Source organism: Chlamydotis macqueenii, chromosome W (genome assembly GCF_036417535.1).
Source record: "Chlamydotis macqueenii isolate bChlMac1 chromosome W, bChlMac1.mat, whole genome shotgun sequence".
In the NCBI taxonomy this organism is placed as follows: domain Eukaryota; kingdom Metazoa; phylum Chordata; class Aves; order Otidiformes; family Otididae; genus Chlamydotis; species Chlamydotis macqueenii.
The window spans coordinates 5,887,512-5,900,295 of NC_141592.1; the positions used below are offsets into that span (position 1 = coordinate 5,887,512).

Here is a 12,784-nt window from a genome sequence, read left to right on the forward strand (position 1 = left end):
CTTTTTCCTTATATTATCTCTCCCTATTCTCTCGGAGGGTGGGGGGAGTGAGAGACTCTGTAGTCTGGCCCTGACTGAGGCTAAACTGTGACAGCTCACATTCTGGGTACCAGATTTAGGAACTTGGGCAAAAAGAATTATTTATGGGCTATTAATTTTCATAATGATCTTTGTAATACTGTTTGTAATCAGTGTTGTAACATTTGCTGTACTCAGCTGTGCTCACACCTTAGAGGCTACAAATATTCTGCTCTCATATAATAACTGGAATGTTAATAAAAACGAAGGGAGGACTGTTGCAGAAAAAGTTAGTCAAAACTTAGAGCTATCAGCTTAAACATTAATAATAGCTAGAGTAGACAAAGCCAATAGATTGTGGTATATGAACTTGTGGTAGTTTAGCCCGAGTTACCACACAGATTCTCACTCACTCTCCACCTACCCAGCGGGATGAAGAAGAGAATTGGGAAGAAAGGAAAACTCATGGGTTGAGATAAAGACAGTTTACTAGAATAGCAAAGGAAATCTACAGTAATAACAGAATATAAGGATACTAAAATATACAAAATGAACAATGTACGTTTTCTTACCACCTGGTGTCTCAATGACCGATACAGCCCATCCCGAGCAGCAAGCAAAGGAGCAAAAGGGAGCCAGCAAGGTAGAGGGAACGATGCCAGCAAAACGAGCAGAAAAGATGGATGCCAGGAAGGCAGATACCCCCCCTCGCCTGCCCCCATGAGCATGCCATTTATGGCATGGAATACTCTCTTTGGCCAGTTTGGATCAATTATTCTGTCTGTCTTTCTCCCAGCTTCCTGCATCTGCAAATTAGCGAGACTTGGAAAGCAGGACGGTGTCCTTGGTCTCATTCACAACAACTCATATCATCAGGGTGTGTTTATCAACATTCTTCACACACGAAATCCAAATTACATTGGCTACTGAGAGGAAAATTAACTCCATCCCTGCCAAAACCGGGGCAGAACTGTAAAAACCATATAACAACAGGACAAATAGCTAGCCACAGAATTGGCCAAAACCAACCTAAGAGGATGTGATATTGTATAAGAAGATGACCACTTAGCAACCACTTAGTAACGAAACAGCAAACAAATGAAACCAATAAAAAAGAAAGATGATCCCAGACCTTAATATTACTATTGGTCTTAATTATTGCATGAGAGGTGGGGAACTTTAGATTGTAAGGGTATAATTGTCATGGGATTGCTTTGTTCGGAGTCCCTCTTCGGAGGCACGCAGCTAAAACTGTACTGCTATTAATAAAAAGGACTTTCATAAAGGAACCTATCTTTCAGCATATGTGGAAACCTAGAGTCAAGCCCTGTTATGGTGGGTGGCATGTGTAATTTCCATGACAGTGCCCAACAGCAGGAGCTCAGTCACTTCCAGCCCACCTACCCAGCCAGTGTCTGCTGCTGCTCACCTCTCAGCTACTACCCGCAGGCTCCATCCTACTTCCAACCTGCCTGGCTGCCTGCCTGCACCTTTAGCCCAGGTGCAGGACATGTAGGTATCCTGGTTCCAGCTGAGACAGAGTTAATTTTCACAAGAAGCTGGGAGGGGACACAACCAGGATAGCTGACCCAACCTGGCCAAAGGGATAGTCAATACCATATGACATTATGCTCAGTATATAAAGTGGAGATGGCACTAGGTGGGGTGTTCTGGTTTTGTTAGTGAGGGGGGGCCTAAGGTGGTAGCTTCTGTAGGAAACTGCTAGAAGTCGCTCCCTTTTGTTTAGTGGACTCGGCTGGGCCTAGGGCGGACCCACTGCTGGCCAAGGCTGAGCCAATTGGTAGCAGAATGTCCCGTGATAACGCCTCTGCGATAACGTATTTAAGAATGGGAAAACAGAAAAAAAAGAAGAGAAGATGTGAAGAAGCTGAGCGGGGGCAGAGGCGCAGAGGGGGAGGCGCAGGCCTCATGGGCCTTACAGGCCTCACCCTCTGGCCTCTCGCCAGGCGGCCGACTGGGCCCGACTCGGTCCGGCCTGGCTGCAAGAAGTGGAGAGGAGATGAGAGGTGAATAAGATGCAAAAAGATCCTGAGAGATATCTGCCAGCCTGTTGTGAGGAACGGCTGCAGACGCCAAGGTCAGTGAAGAAGGAGGGGGAGGAGTAATGCAGCTCCTGGCCAAGATTCCCCTGCAGCCTGTGGTGACGACCATGGTGGAGCAGGTTGTCCCCCTGCAGCCCATGGAGGTCCATGGAGGAGCAGAGATCCACTTGGAGCCCGTGAAGGACCCCGTACCGGGGGAGGTGGATGCCTGAAGGCGGCTGTGGCCTGTGGAGGGCCCACTGGGACAGCCGTTCTGGAGAGACTGAACTCCGTGGAAGAGATCACCCACGCCGGAGCAGTTTCATGAAGGACTGTGGCCCGTGGGTGGGACCCCACAACAGAGCAGGGGAGGAATGTGAGGAGTTCTTCCCCCGACCATGAAGCAGCAGCGTGAAACAACGTGTGATGAACTGACCGCAACCCCCATTCCCTCTTCCCCCCTGTGCTGCCCAGGAGGGGAAGGAAGTAGAGATAATGTTAAGCTTGGGAAGAGGGAGGGGTGGGGGGAGGTTATCTTGTTCTCTGTCTCATTATCCTGCTATTTGTAGTAATAAATGAATAGTTTTCCCCAAGTCGAGTCTGTTTTGCCCGTAACGGTAACTTTAAGGATTTTCTCCCTGTCCTTATCTCAAACCTCTAGCCGTTTTTTTCTTTTATTATCTCCCTCTATTCTCTCGGAGGGTGGGGGGAGTGAGAGAGAGACTGCGTAGTCTGGTCCCAATCGGGGCCGAACTATGACATGAATCCAAGAAAAGGAAAAGATATGTCCCTGAATGGCACTGTACTCAGGTATTCAACTGCTCTCATATGGGAATCTTAACATAACCGGGGTAGAAAAAGCATTGCGAATTGGATGCCAGTGCTGAAATTGAACTGTAGAACAAGAAGATGTAACACAAAAACAAGTCCAGTGCCACACAAACTATTTTATCTCCAGGATATACTGTGTGGGTTTAAAGTGACGGAACTTGGACCAACAGTCTTCGCTTCAGCATTCGAAATCACCAGATTACTTTGGAAGTATCAATATTATGTCCTTTGTGGAGAAGGAACCCCCTAACCCGTCAACTATGGGGAAAGGTCAAAAGAGAATCAAATATAGACCTGTGGCATGGCCCCTCAACAGCTACAAAAGTAGGATGGGCCATGGAAGCGCTTTTAGCCCCTGGAATAATGGCTTTTGAGAGTCTAGTATTATTCACTAATCTAACTTGGCAAATTAATAGTTTAGCTGAAGCCACTGAAAAAGGATTATTAACAGTAGATAAGCAAGTTCAAGCCAATAGTGAAATGACTTTACAGAATAAATTGACATTAGATTTGTTACTAGCCAAGGAGAGAGGATTATGTGGATATGTTAAATTAGATAAAGAACACTGTTGTGTCCACATTCCAAATGTGACTGAAGATCTGAATAAACAAATTGACCAAATTAGAGAGGTAGCAAAAGAGACCAGGGAATTGCAGGAAAGTACAGAAAATAGTTGGATAAACAAAATTCTACAAGGTATAGGTGGATGGTCTCTCACAGGATGGCTAGCAGATTTAGTCCAAAGTTTCATAATTGTGATAGTAATCATAGTAAAGTTAATTTGATGTATGAAACAAACAATTATGCAGACATTATTTGTCCAGAATACAATGGTGATTAAAGAATATGGGAGTCACAAACAAAATATTTGAAACTTCCAGAGGGGAACTTTTTGAAACTACCTATCGATGTACATTTATATTTTTTTATATATTTAGGTAAAACAAACTAACGGTTAGGAATAAGGTTATAACTTAAAGATAGAAACTAACACGAGACTTGTGGTATGCTTGCTTAAGGACTGTTTACACCATGTGTAACTAGGAATAAAGTTAACTTCAATAGATAATGCTTAAGGAGTATTTGAATAGTAGCCAAGGCACCAGATAAAGGACACCTGGTTATTACAGGCTTACTAAATCAAGGACATACATCCTCCTTTGGCATTGAGAAATGAGGAGTTGGTAAGAAAAATCAAGACTTCTGGTCTTCTCAGATGACACATAACCATAAAAGGACAAAAAGAGTAGGGGAACTCTTCCCCAAATGACCACCAGAGACCCCCACGCAGGTGTAGAAGACTCTGGGATGATTGCCAAAGAGGGCAATGTGTCATGCTTGCTCAGCATAATGAATATGCATTAGATAGGCAGGCATATGTATTAGATAGGTGTGGAGTTTTAAGTTTTAATGTATAAATACGGACTGAAAACCCCAGTAGGTGTGCTTGATTTGTGGAAATCTTCCACCTTGCACCCTGTGCAGGATAAAGCAATGTCTCCTCTCTAACCATACTTTGTGTGTGTTTCGGGAGTTATTTTCAATTTCAGGTAACATGCTGAGCTATGCATGCCCTCACTGGCCTTTCCCTCCATATTGCTGTGCTGCTTCTGAGTTTCTCCATGCAGTAACACCAAGATCAAAGGGCAGTGATGAACCACAGGTGAAGACTCTTTGCCAAAGCCATAGGCCAAGACCTACTGAGCACTCTCAGCCCTATTCCCTGCCCTGCTCTCCTGCCAGCTGGTGGCATGGGTCACAGGGCTGCTCCCACCAGCTCAGCCAAGGCCAGTCCTGTGCAGTGCTCTGATGTGGTCCCACTCGGCCCACCACTGCAGCCAGATCGGCTTTTTGGCATCTCTACTCCTGGCTCACATCTAGCAGAACCACAAGCACTTCAGGGACACTGTGCTGTGGTTGGGAAGTATTACTAATAGCCTGGCAAGAGGCAGAAGATGGAGCAAGGCTGGCACAACCTCCTGGGATGAGTGTGGAGCTGCTGAGAGCCCCATTGCCCAGGGCCAGGTCAAGTGGGCAAGGAGTAGCCCTGGTGCCTGCTGGGGAGTCTTGGAGGATGGAAGGTACTGGGAGATAAGCCGTTCAGGCTAGTTCAGGAGCAGGGTGGGAGATGCTGGAGGTGGTAGTGTTTCCCCTACCTGTTTGGCACAAGGTGACCAGCTCCTGGTGACCAGTGAAGCTCCTTGCAGTGCTGGTTCATTGCAAGGATGTAGTTGTGCTCACATGGCTGCATGTCACATCACTGTGGGCCACAGGTGGTGCAGGCATGGCCAGAGCTGCCTGTCCCTCCTTTGCAGAGGTGGTGGTTGGGGTTTTTTATCAGTGTTCTCAATGTTTTCATTTCAACTTCCAGCAGGAATGCACTCATCTGGGCTCAGGCATTGGCTACTCAGTCCCCTGCCACCCTGTTGTGCACCATGGCAGGAGCACCGGGGCTTGTTTGAGGAGAAACAGAGCAGGGAACTGAAATCACTGCCCACCACTAAGAGATAGGGATGAGATGTGGATGCTGCCTACACAGATGTCATGGTACTAGCGCCCAGGTATGAGAAGCATCGATGGGAGCTAAACAGGAGGCAGTGAGCAAATGCTGCCAAGTGCTGTGTTGACTCTGCTCGTAGAAAACTAATGACACAACAAATATTTGCAGCCCTCCTACTACAGACAGCCCTACGTTGGCCTTGCAGCTGGAATGCTGGGGAGGGAATGAGAAGGGGGGGCAGCAACGTGCCTACACAGCGGACACCTTACCAGTTCCTGCTCACAGCTGGAGGAGGGCTGCTGCAGTTTGCAGCCATGGTGCTGAGCGTGCACGGCCCTGCGCTCACCGAGCTCAGTGACACACAGCGCGCTGGGAAATGTAGTCCTGCTGCATCACCTGTGCTGTTGAGCATAACCAGGCTGCACGTGAACCTCTGGGCTCCTTGCACTGACCAGGCCTCCTAGCAGGTTGCAACAGACCCTGCTGTGCCCCCATTTCCTGTTTCCGATGGGGCAGAAGAGGGAGAGGTTTGTTAGGGACCTCATAAGCAGGGAGCTGGGGAACATGCAGGGCAAGTGCAGGGATTTGCTGGGTGATGTGTGGTAATGTGGGAAAAGAGCAGAGGTTGTCAGGGGACAGGAGGTAAGAGGACACCTGGGACCAAGAGGCTGCACTCAAGTTCTGGGAGAGAGCACCAAAGGGAGTTATTTGAGTCAGTCAATGCTCCCCTGTCCTGCTCACCTCTGGGTTTGCACAGCCCCTGCAGGCTGGAAAAGTCTTGCAATGAAGCCTTGTGCCTTCTCTGGCACAGCTTCACACACTCGCTCCCTGCAGCCATCCCTGGATCCCCCTCAGCAGCAGCCATTGATGTTCCTGAGTGTTTGCAGAGAAGAAGCCTCAGGTACAGATGGACTCTTGCACATGGGTGCAGAGAAGGGGACTACTGCAGGTCTGACTCCAGGGCTCTGAGCAGGGCAAGCCTTTGGTCAGGGTGGGTTACTGTTGTCTGATCCCAATCAGAGCTGTGCTGCAAGGACTCAGTGCTGCAGGTGCTGGCATGGAATAGAGGTGGGGGTGCAGCGAGCACCAGGCTTTCTGCATGAAAGTTCCCCTGCACCCCTCGCTGCCCTGCATGCAGCCTGGCCACCCCATGGCCATGGCGTGCTCGGATCCTTACAGGACACCCCCAGCCCCTGCACCTCTCTAGCACCAGCCTCTCTGGGCTGTTTGAAGGCTCTTGCCCCTGCTCTGCCCAGGTGATGCATCAGCCCCAGCAGGCAGGGAGATGTTTGTTAATCCCTGAGCTTTCTCCCCATGAGAGGGTGTGGAGCCCAGACAGAGAAGGGCAAAGAGGACACAGACCCCCTCCTCTCCCCTCTATGGCTCCACAGGATCAGAGCACAGCCAGGGAGACCTCCTTCCTGCTCTTCCGCACCAGGGCTTGAGGAGCTTAATTTGGGGTTTGCTGCAGGCTCAGACCAGCCTGGCTTTGCACCCAGTTGCCCAGAGTGTACCTGCCTGCACCACAGCAGAGATTTGGGGCACTAGGGACCTTTAGCTATGTCTCAGCTCGATGTTGCTGTGCCAGGCAGGAACAGAGCAGGGTGGAAATAGCACAGTAGAGTTACCAGCACTGATGAGAGAAGGGACCGTAAATCCTGTAGCAGCAATTTCCATAGTCAGGGCTGGCTCCAGGGCTTTAACTTATCTGTTACAACTTAATTTGATGTAAACTCAGTCACCTGCAAGCAGCAGGAGCCCTGAACAGGCAGTGGACCTGAACTTCTCTCTGCAAGATGCCTCACCAGGACTCCCCATCTCTGCTGCGGTGCCTTGACCCTCAGGGGGCCACTGCTCACATTCACTCAAGAGAAAGGGAGAGGCAATGTTTGCTCTCCTTCTGGTCCCATTTGAGCTGGCTTTGCTCCTCTGAGTGGCTTCCTGTGGGTATTTCTCGAGCCAGTACGGCGTCGGTGAAAACAAACCAACCTTGGGAGAGGGATACAATCATGCTTGTTGGAAGAAAGCCATGGGAGTGAGAAGAGAAGCTTTAAGATACAAGACATTGTTAGCAGAATTTATGGCTTGTTTCAACGGAGGTTCGCAAAAAACTAGTCACTGGCCTTGTAGATAAGAAGGTTGCTGGAGTTGTTATGTCTGTAATAGTAGAAGAATGCTGTAGTGGAAAATTACTAGAAAGTAGTGAAACTTAGTTTTGCTTAGCAATCATGAATATGCATAGCGTGTGATCAGTAATTTTATTGGCTAAGCTTGTGTGTGGCATAACTGTTGATTGGACAAGAATGAAATGAGGAAGGTAATGCTTAAGAAGAGAAATGTATGAAAACCCACGTGTTAAAATAAACAGGGTCTCGCTTACTCCACAAGTCCAGTCTGTGTGTCAGTACGCCACAGCTTCCTACGCCGCTGAGGAGCTGGAGGTCACCAGGATGTGGATGCAGCAGGGTGCTCCGATCTCGAGTACCAGGGCTGAGCCCAGGTAGGCAGGGAAGGCACTCACTGCCATCTAAGCAGCTGCAGCTAGCCATCGTGGTGGAAGGGCAGAACCTGCAGCCTCCTGTCTCCAAACGCTAGCAACGCCCGGGGGGTAGGGGGGTGGCAGTGCAGCCTCGGGCGGGGATGTGAATGGCGCTGGGGGTGCTCGGCGGGACCCACATGGAGCGGGAGAAGCTGCCATGGCAGCCCGGGGAGGGCGAGGGGGAGGCGGTGGGGCCCTGGCCGGGCTGCGGGCGGCTGCGGCCCTCCTCGTACCGGGCGCTGCGCAGCGCCGTCTCCACCTTGGTGCGCATCGACTGATGTGGGGGAGAGGACCACATAGAAATAAGGACAATAATCACAACTATATATGTATGCGCTTAAAGAATATGGTTACGAAACATAGTCACGTAACCTTATAGGTTAAAGAAACAATAAATGGAGAAGGAAGTCTGTTTTCTTTTCCTGACAAAGGACTTATTTGTGAGGAGTGAGAAACAGTCTCACATAATCTCGAGGGAGTGATTAAGAGGAGCAAGAAGTTCGAAAACAGGAGGGCATCCGTCACATAAATCTCCTTGCTCGAGGAAAACAGATGGTTAACAAGGACATGAAACAGCTCAAACTGATAAGAATACTGCCAGATTGCAGGATCATCAAATTCCAGGCAAAGGTGAAAAGTACACCATGAAGAAGACCTACGGCCTTCCTCCCAAAAGACCACCGAAGACCCTTGCCCACAATTTTTGGGAGGATTTGCGCAAGTGCGAGGGACTGATAAGCTAATTAACATACGAAGCGAGAGTAGGCGGGTTTAGATAATGAATATGTATAGGCATCAATTAAATATTCATTGTTTTATTGTATAAAAATGGGACAATTTGCAACCTCGGGCATGCACGTTTGTGGTGGAGCGATCCCCCGTGCATCTGCGCCCAATAAACATACCTACTTTATAACTTCCGAGTTATAGAGTCTATTTCCGTACGTCACGACGACTTCTACTGCGAGAAGATCGGGGCCGGCTTCTTCTCCGAGGTCTTCAAGGTGTGCGGGACGAGAGGCATCCCGGCGGGATGAGCATCCCCCGGGGACCATGGCTCCCACGCAGCCCGGGCTAGGCCCTCGGTGGGGTGCGGGGGGGAGAGTCTGGGCCCCCAGCCCCGGCAGCTGGGCGATGCTGCCCAGGGGACGGGACGAGGCGGTGCCGTGCGGCGGGGACCTGGTGTGCCGGGGAGCCCTGTCCCCGCCGGGGGTGTTGTTCCTCCATCCCTCCGTGCAGGAGGAGGGGAACGCCAGCTCTGTTTATAGCCTGGGAAGGCTGGGCGCTCCGAAGCGCTGCAGTGTGAGTCGCAGCGGGGCCGTGTGGGGGGCTGGGGCGCCGGTGGGGTGGCGGGCAGCCCGCCCAGCCCTGGGGACCCTTGTCAAAAGCCTGGAGCTCCGACTCCGCCAGGCCCAGGGTGTGCCTGTGGCAGGGGATGCAGGCAGTGTTTGCAGCCAGTCCGAGGTGGTTTCCAGCGTTGCTGGGCCTGCTCCAGTCTGTGCTGGGCAGGTAGATGTGTGGAGCGCCTCACGGGAGCCTCCCGAAGGTGACTGGGTCTGGGAGAGGAGGGTGATGCTGTAGAGCAGCGTGCGGGCTAGCCCCTAGCTGGGACCCTGGAGGTGCCTTTGTCCCCTGTCCTCTCTGGGACTGCCAGAGCAGGGATGCCCGTGTGGCCTGCACCCTAGTTAGGGATGCATGGGTGCTGGTGGGGAGCTCGAGGACTCGACAGTGCAGCAGAGGTGCATGGTGACAGTACTCTGCCAGCCCACATGCTACTGCCAGGGCACGAGAGGCTGTGCCCTGCCCCACTGCCACAGCTGCCTCTCCCTGTCTGAGGGGAGGTGCGTGCACCTTGGCATAGCTAGCCATCAGGCAAGTATTGCCCTTAAGCCATGCTTCTAGTGGCTTCATCCCCCTCAAAGAGCAGCTTTGGGCTGGGCTGGACCCCCACCATCTCCTACCACAGTCGCTGAGGTCCTGGGCAGCACTGTGCTGACGTGCTGAAAACGGACTCCACAATCTGTAAGATTGTAAAGTAGGTATGTTTATTCAGCGCTGGGCAGCACGGGGGGGTAGTCCCGCCAAAACCGTGCACACCTGACGCGGCAACTCACTTTGAATTTATACAACCAGGTGTTACATATGCTGGCTCTCTTGCCAGCTTACCTACCCCGCACGCACCGGAGCCCCGCCCCGGGGAAAGCAGGGCATCACACCGATACCATCAAGCCAAGCCTTCCATTTAATGCTGCGCAACACAGGGTTAAATACCCGCAACACAGGGTTAAATACCCGTACACCCGCTACCCACGCGAACGCACCCGCCCCCTGCACCCATGGATCTATCCGTGCCCGCCACGCACCTGCCCCTGCGCCCATGGACTTATCCGTGCCCACCACGTACGTGGGCGCACCTGCCCCCTGCGCCCATGGACCTATCCGCGCCTAGCGCGCGAATCACCGCGGACTGCCCCTCCTGCATACATGCAGCCCTGCTAACATTACCCCACAACATATACATGAAGTTTCACAATACACCTATGCATATGCATAACCTATCCCCGCTTTGTATTAAAATTAGTCCCAAGGGGTCATTTTCATAAACTCCTCCCATCTGCGCTTGCACAGTGCCTCGTGGTGGTGGTCGTCAGGGGTCGTGGGGATGAAGATAGGTGACTCCTCTTCGTCACCGCTAGTAACCTTTTGTTCTCGCGCAGGCGCAGTTATCCCTTGGCTTTTATTCAAGCTGTAGAGTCGGTTTTAGCTGGTTCTTGAAGGAGGCCCCCCCTAGTCCTTATCAGGAACTGTCTTTTCATGAAGAATTGCAAAACTCCCCATGAAAGGTCTAGCAAATCGTTAAGCAAGTGATTCAAGCACTATTTATCACCTTAGTATTCACAGCAATAATTAATCAAGGCCATATCCACTAAAATTTCTTTAACCCCTTCTCTCAGTGCTGTGTCCCCTGTGTGGGACCATGCTCCCACATGCAGCACAGCTGGGCGGCTACACCCCGGCAGGAACCTGGAGTCCCTTCCCAGCCCTGGTGCCATTCCCCACTCAGCAAGGAAGACCCCAAGACCCAGCTCCTCTGCAGCTGCCAAAGAGGTGTCCTGCAAGGGGCCATGGTGGACGTGCAGAGGCGTCCCTCTCTTCCATGCTCCTTCCTGCCCCTGTGAAGTCATGACCTCTCTGCTGGCCTGGTTCCTGCTATTGATCTCTGACTTGGAGCACACAGCAGCACCTCGGACCAGAGGGAGGCATTTAATAATGTCAAGTGTGGATACAGCTCTTTAATAATGGATGCTCTCGTGTCTTGGCCAGGCCATGGTGTCTCCTTGCCTTGCTGTTTCTGCTTCCCCAGACCCTGTGGGAGCCACAAAATGCTCCTTCTCCCACTCGTTGTTCTTGCGGGGCCACTTGCATGTAGGATTTGGGGGAGCAGCAGAGCTTGGGGAGAGCGGGATCAAGCAGCAGGAGCAGACGTGTGCATGCTGGAGAGGAGGCAGGGGCAGGAGGAGGCCAGGTGGGGCTTTGTACTCATGCAGTGGGTTGAGTCCAAGATCTCAGCAGAATGGTGGGGCAGGCCCAGGATCTGAGCTGGGGTTTGGCTGCCTGAGCTTGTGAGGAGGATGTAGCTTGGCAGGGCAGTGCAGGACCTATTTTCTTCCCACCTCCCTTGTTCCTGCTATGCTTTCCATGGCCGTGGGCACTTGCGGCTCCCTCCTCCATGTGGCTACTGGGTCCTGCCTCATTCCAGTGTTAGTAGGCATGGGGGATGGGGAGAGGACCTGGACATCTGTGTCCCCTACCCAGGTAGCTCAGCCCTGGTGTGCAGCCAAGCCAGGGCCAGGTGAGGTGCTGGGTGGGGTACTGGCACCAGCATCTGACTGTGTTCCCAGCATTAAAGCCAAAGGGCTCAGCATCTGAGCCCTAGTGTCCCAAGCTTGCACTTGGGTTGAGCCTTAGCCTGCTCCAGCCAAGCACTTCTCTTGGGAAGGCTGTCCAGAGCGGATAACAGACACCGGTGATGGAAAGCTGCCCTTTTCCACGAGGGTTGTTCCCTGACAATCCCCTACTGTGCTGTAGAGCTGGGCCATTTCCCTCTGGAGCAGCTGGTTCCTATTGCCTTTCCCTGTGCAATTTCAGAGGTGCCAGGCCCACCCATTTTCTCTGGTACACTGACATTGCAGCAAGCCACCTCTCCATCTCCAATAGTCTGAGCAAATTGAGCCGAGTGTGTTTGTGCCAGACATTTTCTCTAGCCCTTAAACTGCTGTTGCATCTCTTCCCAAAATCCCTCTCTTACTTTCCCGTGTGTGGTGTACAGCAGACACAGGGGCTGCAGGCAGTATCCTGGCTTCACATTCCCAGGGACTGTATCCAGAGGTCTTAGCTTATCCAGCTCTGCCCCTTATGCCCCACTGTCGCACATCCTCCCAGAGACTGCTTCCTAGGGTGCAGCCCTTCAGTGTGCTCAGTCCAGCACCCCATTTCCATGGTGCTGGGATGGGGTTAGCAGCTCCCTGCACTGCCACCCACCTGTCTCTGCTCGTTTTGTTGCCAACCTTTGAGATTTTGCATTTACTCCCAATTTACCAGTGCAATTAATGACACAACTCCCTCCCTCTTATCTGCTACCCTTCATCAGTGGACCTTGCCTTGTTTTACAAAGGAGAGTGGAGCAGTGTGACACAGACAGCATGAATGGGAAAACTAAGGCAGTCAGGGAGAAAGTGAATTTGCCATTTGCCAAGGTCAGCCAGCCGCATGGGGGCCAGAGGCCAGGAGCAGCTGTTGCCACTCAGGAGCCCCAGGTGCTGGAAATGCATTGTGCTGACTAGCCTGGGACC

General features: G+C 51.7%; 1 pseudogene; it reads left to right on the forward strand.

Annotated features, from left to right (window-relative positions):
• The first annotated feature begins 8,038 nt into the window (after positions 1 to 8,038).
• Positions 8,039 to 12,784, forward strand: part of LOC147596553 (dual specificity testis-specific protein kinase 1-like) — a 78,546-nt pseudogene continuing 73,800 nt past the window's right edge.